Consider the following 14,923-nt stretch of genomic DNA (forward strand, 5'->3'; position numbering starts at 1 on the left):
CTTCATGCTTCAGCTTCCATCCTGGGCCACATCCACACGATTCCATTGTCTACAGGCGCAGCACTGACGGTACAACGCATCTTGCTCTAACCCCTCAGACAGAGACCAACACCTACAAAATCTCACCAACATTCTCAAAACTACGAATACCGCACGAGGAAATTAGAAACAGATCACACAGAGCCAGACGTGTACCCAGAAGCCTCCTACTGCAAGACAAACCCAAGAAAGAACCAACCAGGACTCCACTGGCCATCACTTACAGCCCCCAGCTAAAACCCTCCAACGCATCATCAGGGATCTACAACCATCCTGGACAATGATCCCACACTTTCACGGATCTTGGGTGGCAGGCCAATCCTTGCCCACGACAACGCTGCCAACCTGAAACGTATTCTCACCAGGCAACTGCACACCGTACCATAGTACTTCATAGCTCAGGAACATCCATGCACAAACCTCGAATGCCAACTCTGCCCACTATCTACACCAGCGGACCACCATCATAGGACACTAACCAGATCAGCCATACCTCACTGGTCATTCACCTGCCACGTCCACCAATGTAATATACGCCATCATATGCCAGCATGCCCTACTGCTATGCTACATCGGCCCAAACTGGACAAATCACTACGGTAAAGGATAAATGGACACAAATCAGATATCAGAATGGCAAATACAAAAACCTGTAGGAGAGCACTTCAACCTCCCTGGCCACACTATAGCAGACCATAAGGTGCTATCCTGCCAGCAAAAAAGCTTCAAGGACCAGACTTCAAAAGAGAACTGCCTGAGCTTCAGTTCATTGCAAATTTGACACTATCAGCTCTGGACTCAAACAAAGACTGTGAATGGCTGCAATTACAGAACCAGTTTCTCCTCCCTTGGTTTCCACACCTCTACTGCTCAGACAGGGCCTCACACCTCCTGACTCTGAACTAAACCATCGTTATCTCTAGCTTTGCTCTGCTAGCCAATATATAATACCTCTCCCCTGGATATTTCCACTACTGCGTCTCGTCTGACGAAGTGGGTATTCACCCACGAAAGCTCACGCTCCAAAACGTCTGTTAGTCTATAAGGTGCCACAGGATTCTCTGCTGCTTTTACAGACCATTAGGATGTTATCCCAGACACCACCCTGGACCCAGACCCAGACCCATCCCGTCCCCCTGGGGTGCAGTGATAAAAGAATGGGGAGCGATGCAAGGGATGGACAGTGCTGTGACCCAGGGAGATGGCAGCTCCAGGCACCATTTGATTGATCCTATGCTCAGTTAAGAACAAAAACAGTCACACAAAGCATACACAAGCCCACAATGTGAGTGCACACCCAGTACACACACACATACAGGTGCAACAAGAGTCACTTGGAAGGGGCAATCTCTTCCCAGCCTTCAAAGACTTTTCACACCCTAATGAGCCTCCCCACAGAGACCTTATAAACAAGGGCAGAGCATTCTTATCTCCAGGCTCCCCACACCACTTTGTCCACAGTCCTCTGCTCTGCAGGACTCCTGCCTCTCATTCCCAGCACAGTTCCAACCCTCCCAACTAACCCAGTCCCCCAGCTTAGTTCTAGGGGTTCCCTGCACTCCCTCCCACACCCCTCACTTTTCTTATCCAGTGCCAGCTATTACAATTATCCCAGTTTACGGAGAAGGAATTTAGGCAGAGAGGTTAAGCATAAAGTCAGTGACCACCTCCTGATATTTGGGTTTAAGTGGCTTGCCCACCATAGCATGGGATGTCTGTGTCACGGTAAGAGACACCCCATCTTCCCTGGGTCCCAGATTAGTGCCCTAACTACAGGATCATTGCTTCTCTTCCTGCAGCTTCCCTCCTCCTCCTCTACCCAGGAAGTCTACGACCTGGGAACTAATTGCTAGGCTAGTCCAGCTAGCTAGGAGTGGTGTGGCGGAGCATCCCTATTGCACAGCCAAGCAGAGATTTGGCCTTCTCTTTCTGAGAGGCAGCATGTCCTAGTGATTGTTCTGCAATACAGGTGCTAGTCCTGGCTCAGCCAGAAGCAGCTTTGTGAGATCTCTGCTGTCCTCATTGGTGGCACAGGCTGAAAGATACTTGGGGTAAGTAAGCGTATGTTGTATGTTTCACTGTCAGGGCTGGCCTACATAAGAACCTACTACTGCTACCAGGTAAAGACATTACTCTTTTAGCTCAGGTGGAGCCTCCCACTCCATGGGGCTGGAGGTCCTGGGGGAGGTCACATCCCTGTCAAGAAACAATCCCCAGTTATCTGTCTGAGGTTTGACAGGAGCAGGCCCAGTACTATAGAAGTTACTATTTGAGAACCCTGATGTACCTTGCAACCTTCACACTTTATTACAAATACAGAAGCGTTCCTAGTTTAATAGAACATTTAGCAAAATCACAAACTCTCTAACCCAGCAAGGTAGATAGCGATAATACAGAATGTACATCTGAACATCCAGACACTCACACCATCCCTGGCAGGGCACAAAATGTTCTGAAATGTTAACCATTGTCTTCCTCATCACCATCACCTTCCTCCTCATCACCAGTGAGAATCATTCTGGCATCTCCCAAGGGCTACATCTCTTACTCCTCCTGCTCACAGGCTGGGATACAACTTGTGTAATACGTTACGCTGACACTGCTATGTCTAATATATATTCAGTAGGCATTTCTCCCCTCTTTCTTATTTGTATTTAATCATCCTACTAATGTTAGGGTGCCAGTCTCCTATAGTTTGGAATATTAATGATCTCAACTTATCATATGCTTCATTGCCAGGGAACTCTTGTGGTCAGACATCCACAGATGTTCCCATCCTAAAATACTGAAAAGTTGGTGTTAGCTCATGTTCCTGTGGTTGGCTGGTATCATTATGGACAAACTTTCTCCTTAAACACTTTATTTCCAGTCCCTCAAAACTTAGGGCCAGGTCATTTATCTGTGCCAAAGTTCACAGACCTCAAGCCTTATGCTAACTGCTGAAGCCAATGTCTTACAGCAGATAGGCCTGTAGGTTCCCTGCATTACTGCTGAATAAAATAAATGCTAAAACTAGCTCTATGGGCTACACCAAGGAGCTGGAGCTGAAGCTCTGCCAGGATGGCTAGCAACTTGCCACCTCCCTGAAGTTTTAAAAGGCAAATCAAACTTAGTGTTTCTAGTGTTAGCCTGCAACTTGGCACTCTGTGCTCGGTCAGTCAGGGGTGGCCAGAGACACATACACCTCCTTTTCCTCTAGGTGTGGGCAAAAAGAATCGCAAGACTCTTGCAACTTAGAGCAGCCTAAAGTTTTCAGTCTCAAGCACCTTTTGCTCAAATGACTTCAGATTTTCTCCCTACTCCCACCCCAGCCCTTGAGCTGAACAGTCCATTTCCAGGCTTAGCCACTGTTTAAAACCAAACTTGGCAACTTCCAAATCCACAAAGGGAGCCCGCCCCGCCCTGCCCCCACCAACCTCTCCATAAACAGCACCTCTCCCTTCTACCGTCCTTTTCATCATAGGATCTTAATGCGTTTCAGACCCCACTTTACAGAGGGAAAAGACGACACCAAAGGGGAAGAGACATGTCTCACAGGCACAGCTGGGAAGAGAGTCAAGGAATCCTGACCCAGAGCACCCCCTGGACATTCTAGCCCTGAGCTGAACATACAGAGCTCTGTACCACTTCAAGCTTTTCCGGTCCTGAGCTCCACCAGTTCTGTATAGGCACCTCAATCCTGGCTTGCAATAACTCCTTCTATTCCTCAACTGAGCTGCACAGCAGCCCCTGCTATTCCAGACCTGGCCTCCTTCCATACAGCTCTGCTACTCCATTACACAGACACAGACTTCTGCCGCTGTGCTAGTTATTTAGAAGTGTCTATCCATGCCAAACTTTGATGCTAGTCTAGCTGAGCAACTCCAGTTGCACATACAAAGGGAACACCAGTGGCATGCTGGGGCTCAGCTGGAGGGTAGGAGAGTTCTCAGCAGCACCACACTTAGCTACTCTACGGTTATGGTGGAGCCCAATGTGGAACACTGGGTCACAGCCTAGCCACAGATCTCCTCAGCACCTAGCTGTGTCCAACAGGAAGAGGCTTTTGCTTAAGAAGGGGATTCAACCCCCCGTTTGGCTATTCAAGCAGGGGGAAGAAAGGGAATCCTCCAGCCTGAATCATGGCTGCCTCGTCTTAGTCCCTGTGTAGAGTTCAGCTGATTACATAGCAGGGAGAGGCAGGGCCAAGGAATAGGAGGTCATCACAGTCAAGAAGTGCCCTCTCTTATAGGCACAGGAGCAGCCTGTCTCCAAAGAAGCCCCCTCCCCCCCATCAATAGACATTTATTATCCTTTGAAAACGATGACCCCCAAGGGTTTCCCTGGAGTTCCAGGAGAGCTCCCATTGACAGCTTTCCCAATGCTGGCTGGTACACAGCCTTCCAGACAGTACGGGAGCTCTATGGCAACAGGTGCTAATGTCAAGCTCGCTGTGAGCAGCTGCTGTATGCAAGCTCAAGAGAAAGCCTTCCCTGCACCCCCACTGCTGATAAGGGCATTGTCTGCTCTTTGTCTGGGCAGACAAAGCTTTCTCAAGGTTCCTTTGGAGGCCAAAGCAGCTTCCAAGAGGAGGGCAGGCGCCTGAGCTCACCCTTCAAGATGAGGGAGCCCCAGCTGAGCAGCTTTGTGTCAGAGACACCCCAGTGGCTGAGGGAGGGACAGGGAAGAGTGCATTTAAGGTGTGAGATTCCAGAACAATCCTAGGCTTGCCTACACTAGAATTTAGCTAACACTTGCTGACTAGGAAGCCAAGTGCAGACAAAAGCACAGTGCCTGTAGCGTGCGCTGAGCAGGTCAAGTTAGAGATTCAGCTTCCCTTTCGTTAGGAAGAGAAACATGGGCCTGCTTCCTGGGTACGGGCAGGGGGTGCTTTAGTGGAGGTTTTCATACAAAGGAGTCTGTTGAAATCTGCTACTGCTGCTCAGCCGCTGAGGAACTCCTGAGGTGGTGCACGTTGATACTAACTCCACAAGAAGAAAGATGGGCCTCCTGGCAGTACAGAGATTAGCAGGAAGTCTAAGGCCTCTAATAGCCTTCTCTGAATTACTCCTGACACCATTCACAAGATCAGCTGAGCTGGGGCACTATAAGGTCTCCTCGAGGTGGCAGTACAGAGAGGAAGTTTCACATCCTTCAAGCAGGATCTCTCTTGGGGACAGGCAGACCTGAGAGTGAGGGATCCCTCTAGAATACTTATACCACATTCCTCACCACAATAAGAGCAGTCACCCCTTTGCCAAAAGGGAGCCAGGCTGGTGGTCTTAGGAATCCCTCTCCCCAGCCCCATTAGTTACATTACACACTGAGAAGCAAAAAGCCTGCAAGAACCCAGGAAGGAAGAGCTGATGAGAAAAATATCGCCTTATCCAGTAGCTAAGGGCTATAGGTCAGGCATTCAGCTTGACAACTTTCCATTGTGAAGTGGAGTGAATGCACTGCAACTGAGCTTGGCGCAGACACCACTAGCAGTGAGGTACCCTAGGGAAAGGGCAAAGAGGAAAAGATACTTTCCTCAATAAGCTGTCCAACACATGCTCTGGGTTTCTCCATCAGGACCTAATCCATCCTGTTTTCTTTTCTCCCCATACCACACTCATCACCACTCACTGAGTTGCTTCCAATAGTGCGTTAAGCAATGTGACTACATGTCACATGTGGTTTGTTCTCTCATCCTCTCTACAGAGGGGGAAGGGGAGGGGAAGAGGGCTGTTAGCAACAGATATGTGTGTGTGTGTGTGTGTGTGTGTTTTTAAATTAGAAGAGACAGGTCAAATAAATATGCTTTGTACTTGGAGCAGAAAGTGGTGAGGTTTGTGCTGGTCCTTAGTTTTTGGGGGAGTTTATTGCAGTCTGTAAGGTAGGAGGGGGTCCTAGAGCCCAGGCTCCAGCCAGAGACCAAACATCTACATCACAATTAAACATCCCCTGAGCCCGACCCTAAGTCAGGTGGCCCAGACCAGCTGCAGGTATCTAACTGCAGTACAGACATGCCCTTAGCATCCAAAATGAGAAAGCTGGAAGATGTGCTTATCACTTTCCTGCCCTGAGGTGTCAGGCTGTGTACGAGTTTCTAAGGGGAAAAGAGCTGGGAAACCCATGCTTGGACATTTGAAACCAGAGTAGCCACTGCACTAGAGAGCACCCAGTCAGGGTGGACAGATGACACCCATAGAGTCTAAGGGCTTGGCTATACTCGAAACTCCAAAGCACAGCCATGGGAGTGCTCCTGCGGCAGTGCTTTGAAGTGCAAGGGTGGTCGCGGTGCCAGTGCTGGGAGAGAGCTCTCCCAGCACTGCAGGTATTCCCCGTGGGGATTAGCTTGCAGCGCTGGGAGCTGTGCTCCCAGCCCTGGGGCACTGTTTACACTGGCGCTTTGCAGTGCTGTAACTTGTTGCGCTCAGAGGTGTGTTTTTTCACACCCCTGAGCGAGAAAGTTTACACTGTAAAGCACCAGTGTAGCCAAGGCCTAAGGCCAGAAGTGACCATTATGACTATCTAGTGACTAGTCCGACCTCCTGCATAATACAGGTCATAGGACTTCCCTGAATTCTTGTGTGTTTGAATTAGAGCACAGCTTTTAGAAGAAACAGCCAATCTTGATTTTAAAATGATCAGTGATGGAGAATCCATTGCAACCATAGGCAAGTTGTTCGAATGGTTAATTGCCCTCACTTACAATTTTGCATCATATTTCCAGTCTGAGTTTGTCTAGCTTTAACTTCCAGCTATTGGATCTTGTTAGACCTTTGTCTGCTAGACTGGAGAGCCAATTATAATGTTTTTGTTCTTCATGCAAATACTTGTAAACTGATCAAGTCACCCCTTTACTTTCTCTTCATTAAGCTAGAGAGATTCAGCTCCTTGAGTCTACCTTTATAAGGCATGTCTTTCAATCCTTTAATCATTCTCGTGGCTCTTTTCTTACTACAACGTTGACCAGAAACAATCAATCCAATGAACCATCTATGAACAACACCTCCTTAGTTTTCAACAAAATGTTATGATACACTTTGAAAAAATTCATATATATCCAGCACACTAAAGTAGTTTTACTTAACTAATATAAATGAGGAAGTGTTTTTGTCCAGTTTTTATTTGATTCACATTTTCATCTAATAGTGCATGAAACAAATTCACAAAATGAGATTAATCTAGTAAATACATCGTACATCTTAGTAAAAAAAGTCAAAATTAAAGAATCTGATAAATGTAAAGTAAGCATATAATTGCTTACACTAGATTTATATACATTTACTTATCCTCCTCCTTAGCAAAGAGAAATTTAGTGTAAAGACTATATTTAGTTCATATTTTAATGGTTACCAACCAATAAGAATCAACACCTCTTTAGGAAGATCTTTAAAGAGTACAAATGCAAGATAAGGTTAAAAAAAAAACTGATGAATTAACTCAAGATTTCCTGCTTGAAATTTTAAATTATTAAAAATGGGTGATTTAAATCAACCCACCCTGCAAATACAGTGGTAATATAACCACTTTCTCCTACTTGATGGGCCCTAATAGTTTGTTCCATCCTGAACTTCCAGGACATGGTATCAGATGCTGTGAGACTAGATAAGACAATGGGATACAGGGACCCCTGGATGCTCAGATGTTATGGTGATGGCAGACGTAGCAGTATGTAGAGAGAGATGGCGGTCACCATTAACGTTGATTTACAAAGACCTTTGTAAGTCATTCACTTTACTGGCTTCCCAGATATTCTGGTGCTCAGTAGGTAAGAGGTGTTAACAGTGTTGCCTATGCAAGTAGCAACATTTTGTAATAGTGACTGACCTTGATGAGGTAGCAGATGGGGACGGGCTGGGACTGTATTTATATATAAGAGGCCATGGATTCTAGTGAACAAGTAACACGACAAGATGATTAGGTGATGGGGGAAAGGAAAGTCAGTTTAGCTGTATACCCCACGCAAGAAAAAAGTAACTGATTCTCTGCTGAGAATAAGCGACAAGGGGCCTCGGATGTTCATCCTAGGGAGAGACTTGGGCCCTTTTTAAGGCAAACTGAGGTTTTAAGGCTTTATTTTCATAACAATAATTTAGGTCTTGTTTACTTGAGAGCTACCTAGTTAAACAGTAGGGTTATGACATCACCAACACTAGGGAGTCTGACTGGTCCAAAGCAGAGATTTTCTCTTCCCAGCCATTTCAAATTATTTTGTTAGTATCGATCAAAACACAAACACTTGGGATAAAAGGCCTCTTTGTACAAAATTCCCCACACCTCTAATTAAGTAGTGAGAGAGCTCTGTGACTACAGCTGAGCCCCTGCCCCCAGGGACACTACAGAAAAACAAGACCTGAGACTTTGGATATTTTTAAAGGAAAGGCAGAAGATAAAGAAAAGCTTTTTAGAAAGCAGACAGATTTCCAGGCGCTGAAATTGTCACTGAGAAGCTAAAGAACATGGCACATTCTCTCATGCTTTGTCCTGCAGCAAAGACACAGGGATCTTTCCCAACAGACACACAGTCCATTGCTGGACGCCAGCACAAGGGTGTTCCTACTGTACATTTACCAGGATTGTCTAGTCTAGTTTGGAACCTCCCAAAAGGAGGCTTCCAGTCTAGCTCACCGCAAAAGCATGAGCATAGTCCTTTGTTACAGGAAGGTGCAGAGCCAGCCCTCCCTCCTTCCCCAGGATGTGATTCATCCCACCCCCACCCGGCACTAGAAAGAAGTGGTACCTGGATTCCTGCAGAAGCCTGTCAGGTATTAGCATTCCTATTCCCAGGAATGTTGTGGTCACCGGAGGACTGCAGGATGCAGTCACATACACCGAGATAACATCTGCTGCTACTCTGACCTCCCTTCACACAGAGACAGACATTAGGCAGCTCAGCAACCAACCTCCCCCTGCTGCAGTGGGTTGGGGAGGAGGTGCAGCCAGGCTACAGAGAAACCAGCAAGACTCTCCTGGGAGTACAAGAAGGTTTTCTCCAGCATTGTTCAGCCATCAGCATGGCGTGCCAAACCCACACAGGCTTCTGCCTCTGGGCGGCAGTGGAAATCCCAGCAAGCAGAGCAGAGCATAGCATAGCACAGCGCCGCGCCAAGCTGTCACCATATACCAAGAGGGTTCTGCCCTACACTTATGATCAAAGCTTCCTGCCCTGCTGTTCTCTGGAGTAGGATCCTAGAGACAGCACCTGGCCCAGAGTGCTGATGCCACCACCTTGTCCCTCTGCGCCCAACAGGCGACCAAGGATTTGCTGGGTTTCAGTGAGACATTCAGTCATCAATCCTGTTTGGAATCACACTCCTCCACATTCTCAGCATGAGTCCTTCCCTAGCCTCTCAGGCCAAAGATATGGAGCTTAAGGGACCCTCAAAATAGCAATAGCTCCCTCTGGCACTGCAGTTATTAGCTATTTGCACAGCAGTAGCACCTAGGGCCTGCAATGCTAGGCACTGTATACGCACAGAACGAGACAGACCCTGCTCAGAGTTCAGAGTCTGACTAGACAAGGTGGCCACACAATCACTGACAGGCTGACATCCACCAGACTCCCAGGAAGCACAGCTTGGCGGTTTGTTTTTGTTCCCAGCCATCCTGCTCAAAGGTGCCCGCCCTTCAGCCTAGTCCACCTGCACAAAAACAACCCCATTCATGGGGCAAAATGAGCAGGGTCATTGTAACATGCCTTAAAATGGCTCCCTAGTCTATGCTCTCTCCCCCACCCCACTGGTGGAGCTATGTGGCCTGCAGCCTCAGGGTTCTGGCCCTCTCCTATGTAGTGTCCCTGGGGAAGAGGGAAGGAGCCCAGCACAATGCTTTCTACATCCTGCTTCTGCAGGGCATCAATAAGGAATATTATCATTCTCCCTCCCCTGCTGAATATTTGTTATACCCACTTCTTGTGCCTTGTCTCAAAGTTGTGTTTTCACCATGATATACCTAACACGCATTTGCCAACTCACTGCAGAATCCTAGTAAAGACAAGCCACTATAGTTTTACCGCGATGTAGTGCGGCGAGGGCAAACCAGGGCAGAGGTGCAGAGCTGATCCTACCTTGCTACATCACAGTAAACACTCCAGCATCTCAGCTCCACTAGGGCTCCACGGAAACACAGCAAACATTCACTAGTTATCTCACTGTAAAACCTGCCTTTTCTGGCAGTGAAGACATGGCCTAGCTAGACTGTCAGATCCTCAGGCCGGAGATTGACCGTGTACAGCGCACTGCACAACAACTGCTTCTACCCCGGAAACATTTCCTCTCAGGACAGCTGCCCCCACCCCCTGGCACTTTACCTTTTGTAAAGGGAAAATGCACACCCGAGGGTAAGGAATCCGCCTGTCTCTCTGGGGCTAGGAGCTTTACTCATGCATCAGATGGGGCTGATTTCCACTCAGTCTGGAGAAGAAACACCTAGTAAATTCTAAAGTACAAGCAAGTCTTGTTACTGTGCCTCTGCCAAGCCAAAGGAACCTTTTCTTGATTAGGAGTAAATATTAACTCTGCCCTGCGCTTCTAAGGAAGCTCAAGTCCAGCCCCACCCGTACCTTACCCAGAGAGTTGCAGCTGCGCCAGCAGTTAACAAGAGTCCAGAGTCCCTGTGAACAAAACACACCCGTTGCTTAGAATTAAGGCTGTTTTACTGTGTGGACAGCAACCAGCATTACTGTTACAACCTAGGCCTTTACTAATACAGATGTTAACAGGGAAGAGACACCTACTCCTCAGTTCATACAATCTCTGAAATAGAGGTTTATATGTTAAATTGCACTATTTCCCAAACAAGCTTAATACCACATGCCTGCCCCTCTTCAACCTTCAGACCAGGAACTCTGACACCTGCCTCTATTCCAGCATGGACTGCAAGCCATCACCCACCCCAGCCTCACATGGCCACAGAGCATCCTCCAGTTAATCTGCACATTACTACCCAGATGTCAACACCCTGATTCCATATGCAGAGCAAATGCCTCCACTATGCCTTTCTCAACTACCCCTACATCCAAAAGACCATCATTTCACAACTCATTCTCCAGACATTGCCCAGAAACAACATAATCTACCAAGTCCCACTACACCTTTCCTATGTACCTTCTCATTCAAGTGAAAGTTCTTACCTTTCAGAGGGAGGCCACCTTCCACCAAACCTCTCTCTATGCATAGCATGCAGATCTGAATACCCTGCTCATCAAAGCAGGCAGGTACCTTGGCACAGAGGAGAGAAGGGAGTCAGTGTGGTCATCAAGTGGGTATTTTCATTTGCAGTCAGTTATTTCAAGAGAACTCCTGAGGTTGTGTTTACGACCAGGGTTAATATTATCAGAAGACACAGAAGGGGGCATTAGGACCTAGACAGAGATGGAGCATCCCTGTTAGATGGATGGCTGCATGGCACCAGAGCCAAGGGCTGGGAATTTTTAAAGCCTCCAGTATGATCTTACACAGATTGGTGGAGATTTTAATGACCTCGTTCCATCCCTCCATGGAAAAAAGGGGAAATCTATAGAGGTTTTACAAAATGAAACAACACCCCAGTACATAATGTATAGGATTAACTCTTCAAACACAAACAAGCACACAAGGCCAAATGCTGCACCATGCCACACTCCTGCAGACTTTGTAGTGTCCAGGATCAGCACGTAGAGGGCTAACAGTTAACTGGCACTCAATTAACTTGAATTACAATGCAGACAAACCCAAAGAAGGCAGCTCTCTCAGTCAGCAAAACTACTTAATCTGACAGCTAAATTCCATCTCTGCTGTTCCTTCCCCAATCTCAGAAATGCTTCTTTAACTATGGACCCATCCCAGAATAGCCCTGCCTTCTTCTGTGCAACTCCTCAGCAGGCCATCCACAGCCTGCAGCCTCTAGTTTCCTCAGTGCTGGCCCTGTTCCCCCGTCCCTCTGCTGTGCAGAAGGAACACAGCCAGTAGACATGCACCTCTGGAAGGACAGAGCAGGGGTTTTACTAAAGGGAAGCAGTAGCTTAAATGGGGGAACATGGCTGGGAAATGTCATGAAATACAAAAGGGGCAAAAATTGCAGTCCCTGAAAGCTACCCAAAGCTGGCTTCCAGCTAAGGCATTGCCATGCAGAAGCCTGGAGGTGGGGCTGATTTCAGGAACTCTCAGACAGCAAATAAGAGATTTGACTGACTGCTGTCAGAGTGGAGTATGTTAGTTGTTTTGTTATGTTGTGTCCACCCTGCCTCCCAATCAATCAAGCCTGTTCTGATTCAGTTGACCTGGATTCTTGTAAGCATCTGGGGTAAGGTAACACTGATTGTTGCCTTCCTAACAATCAATGGAGCCTCAAAGTTCTCTTCAATCAGGAGGTCCAATTGGTGTAAATTTTCTAAGTATTAGTTTAGACAAGTAGAGGACAAAGTGAGAGACAGTGTGTGGATCACCACACTTCAACAGCAGCAGAATACTCTGCCCAGCTTGAGTTCAGGATTTTGATCCTACACAGACCTGGACTCTCATCACATGTTTCATACCCAGCTCTGCCTTCACTCATAATTAAGGCCTTTGCTAAGCCACACCCAAGACAGGCCAGGTGAAGGGCCTGGTTATTTGCGTGCCTTTGCCAGACCCTCCTTGCCATTCTAGCATGGCACTGGCCAAGTGCCCCCCGCACAGGGTGACCAGACAGCAAGTGTAAAAAAAATCAGGACAGGTGTGGGAGTAATAGGCACCTATAGAAGAAAACACCCCAAATATTGGGACTGTCCCTATAAAATGGGGACATCTGGTCACCCTACCCCTGTAGTTAGACTGCAGAAAGACCCTGTGCTTTAGGGCTGCCTGCCCTGGACCTGTCATCACAAAACATTGACTAACATGGTTTGCCATATATCAAGTAACCAGATGTCTACCTGCCCTTAAGTCAGACCCTTTCCTAAGTTGGGAAGATTCCTCCCTACAACATTAGTTCTGCCTCATGTCAAACTTTAAGGTGCTGGCTATGGAAGAGACCTGTTAGGTCCCATCTAGTCCATTGCCAGGGCAGGACTAGTCTCTGCCTTGAGCGCTTTGTCCAGTCTAGTTTTAAGCATTCCAAGCAGGAGTGTTCCCTCTTCCATGGGGACGTCATTCACTGGGGCTCCTGCCTGCTAGGACGCCTTCCCTCGCAGTCACTACATCTTCCTCCCCTGCGTCCCACAGCTCCCGGCCACATGCCCCGACCCCGGAACCGAGTGACGTGTCCGTGGTCAGGCAAGAGGCCAGTGGCAGGGCTAGGAAGGGACAGAGCCCAGCTCTCAAGCGCCAGCCCAGTGCCCTCTGCGTGGCACCGCGACTGGCACGATTCTTCGCTCTCTAATCCCTTAACAGGGTCCTTCTCTATCCCCGGCCATTGCTGCCCCCAGGACACCAGCTCCCTCCCCGGAGCGGATGCAGCGAGCGGTGAAGCGGGGGGGTTCCGCCCTGCCGGGGCACCCCGGGCATCCGCCAGCGGCACCTGTCAGGGCTGCTCGGTGCCGGCTGGGCCCGTTCGCGACACGGCCTCGCCCCCTGCCCAGCGGCGTCCTGCGCCGCCGACCCGCCCCGCGCGCCGGTTCCGCCTCTCAGCGCCTCAGGCCCGCAGCCGGCGCGGGCGGGCGGGCGGGCAGCAGCCTGGCGGTGGGCGGGGACCCGGCTGGCCGGCCCGGCCCGGCGGGGGGGCTGCCTCACTCACGCCCCCTCGCAGGCCCGCTGCTCCGACCGTCCCCTCCGCGCAGCCAGCCGGTCCTTTAAATCCAACTCGATCGCTCAGCCCGGCAGCCGCTTCCCACAATGCCCCGCGGGCGCTGGGTTCCCGTGGGGACGTAACAGTGCCTAGCAACCGCCCGCCCCGCCCGCCGCCCGGGCGTCCGTTGGGCGCGCGCCCCGCGGCGCTGTGGGCGGGGCCGCTTCCCTGCGGCGGGCGCGCGCCGTGGGATGGTCCCTTGCCGTGGCGAGAGCGCGGCCGGGCGGGGCTGCCCGCTCCCTGACCCCCAGGGGCCCTGTGCGGCCTGGCCACGCGGCCGGGGGTGTCGTGGGAACCGAACGGGAACCCCCGGGTGTGATGGAGCCCGCTGCACGGCGGGGGTGCGGAGCCCCCGCTGCCAGGGTGATGGGTGACGGGCGCGTCACGCCGCATAACATCGTTGGGGGAAATAGGGCTCCTCAAGCTCACTCCATGGGGGCTTCCTGGAGAGACCGCAAACTCGGAGGACGGTGCCGCTGTGTGGACGCAGCTCACGGAAGTCCAGACGTGTCCTCTGATCGAGTCCCGCGGGACACGGGTTTAGAATGAAGCGCTGTCTGTGAGGAATGTCCTTATATTTAATGGATTGAAAGCTGGCTGACTGATCGATCTCAGCAAGGAATCATTTCTAGGGGGGTGCCACGCAGGTCTGTTCTTGGCCTAATACTGCTTAATATTTTGATCAAAGATCTGAAAGTAAATATAAAATCAGTGCTGATGAAATGTGCAGATGACGCACATGCTGTCAGAATGGTATATAATTATAAGGACAGGGTGGTCATACAGAGACAGCAGGGTCACTTGGTAACTTGGGCCCATTCAAACAAAATGTGTTTTAATACGAGACAAATACAAGGCCTACGAAAAAATAAAGTAGGTCTTACTTACAATATGGGGACTTTATCTGCAGTGCAGTGGCCCTGAAAAGGACTTCAGGATTATGACAGATAACCAACTCAGCATGAACTCCCTGTGTGATGCTATGGCTAACAGAGCCAACACAATCCTTGGATGTATAAGCAGGAGAACATCACCTTTGTTTACAGCACTGGTGGGCACATTACCAGATACTGTGTCCTGTTCTACCATCCAGACTTCAAAAAGAATGTTTTTGAGAAACTGGAAAAGTTCTGAAAAGAACTAAAAAGGATGTTTCGAGGTCTGGAAAACG

At 49.2% G+C, this 14,923-nt stretch overlaps 1 protein-coding gene across 19 annotated transcripts in view; it reads right to left on the reverse strand.

Annotated features, from left to right (window-relative positions):
- KLC4 (kinesin light chain 4) overlaps positions 1-13,921 on the reverse strand; it is a 53,106-nt gene extending 39,185 nt beyond the window's left edge. For 2 of the 19 annotated variants that reach the window (XM_075064529.1, XM_075064531.1), the window contains exons 1-3: positions 13,768-13,808; positions 11,141-11,228; positions 10,576-10,621 (exon numbers count right to left, since the gene is read on the reverse strand). The gene's annotated coding sequence lies outside the window, so the exon portion shown is untranslated. Of the gene's footprint in view, positions 1-10,318; positions 10,342-10,575; positions 10,622-11,140; positions 11,349-13,701 lie in introns of those variants that run through there. The other 17 variants (XM_075064530.1, XM_075064527.1, XM_075064528.1 and 14 more) reach the window with 14 other exon arrangements.
- Positions 13,922-14,923: the final 1,002 nt, after the last annotated feature.

Source organism: Chelonoidis abingdonii, chromosome 3 (genome assembly GCF_003597395.2).
Source record: "Chelonoidis abingdonii isolate Lonesome George chromosome 3, CheloAbing_2.0, whole genome shotgun sequence".
Taxonomy (NCBI): Eukaryota; Metazoa; Chordata; order Testudines; family Testudinidae; genus Chelonoidis; species Chelonoidis abingdonii.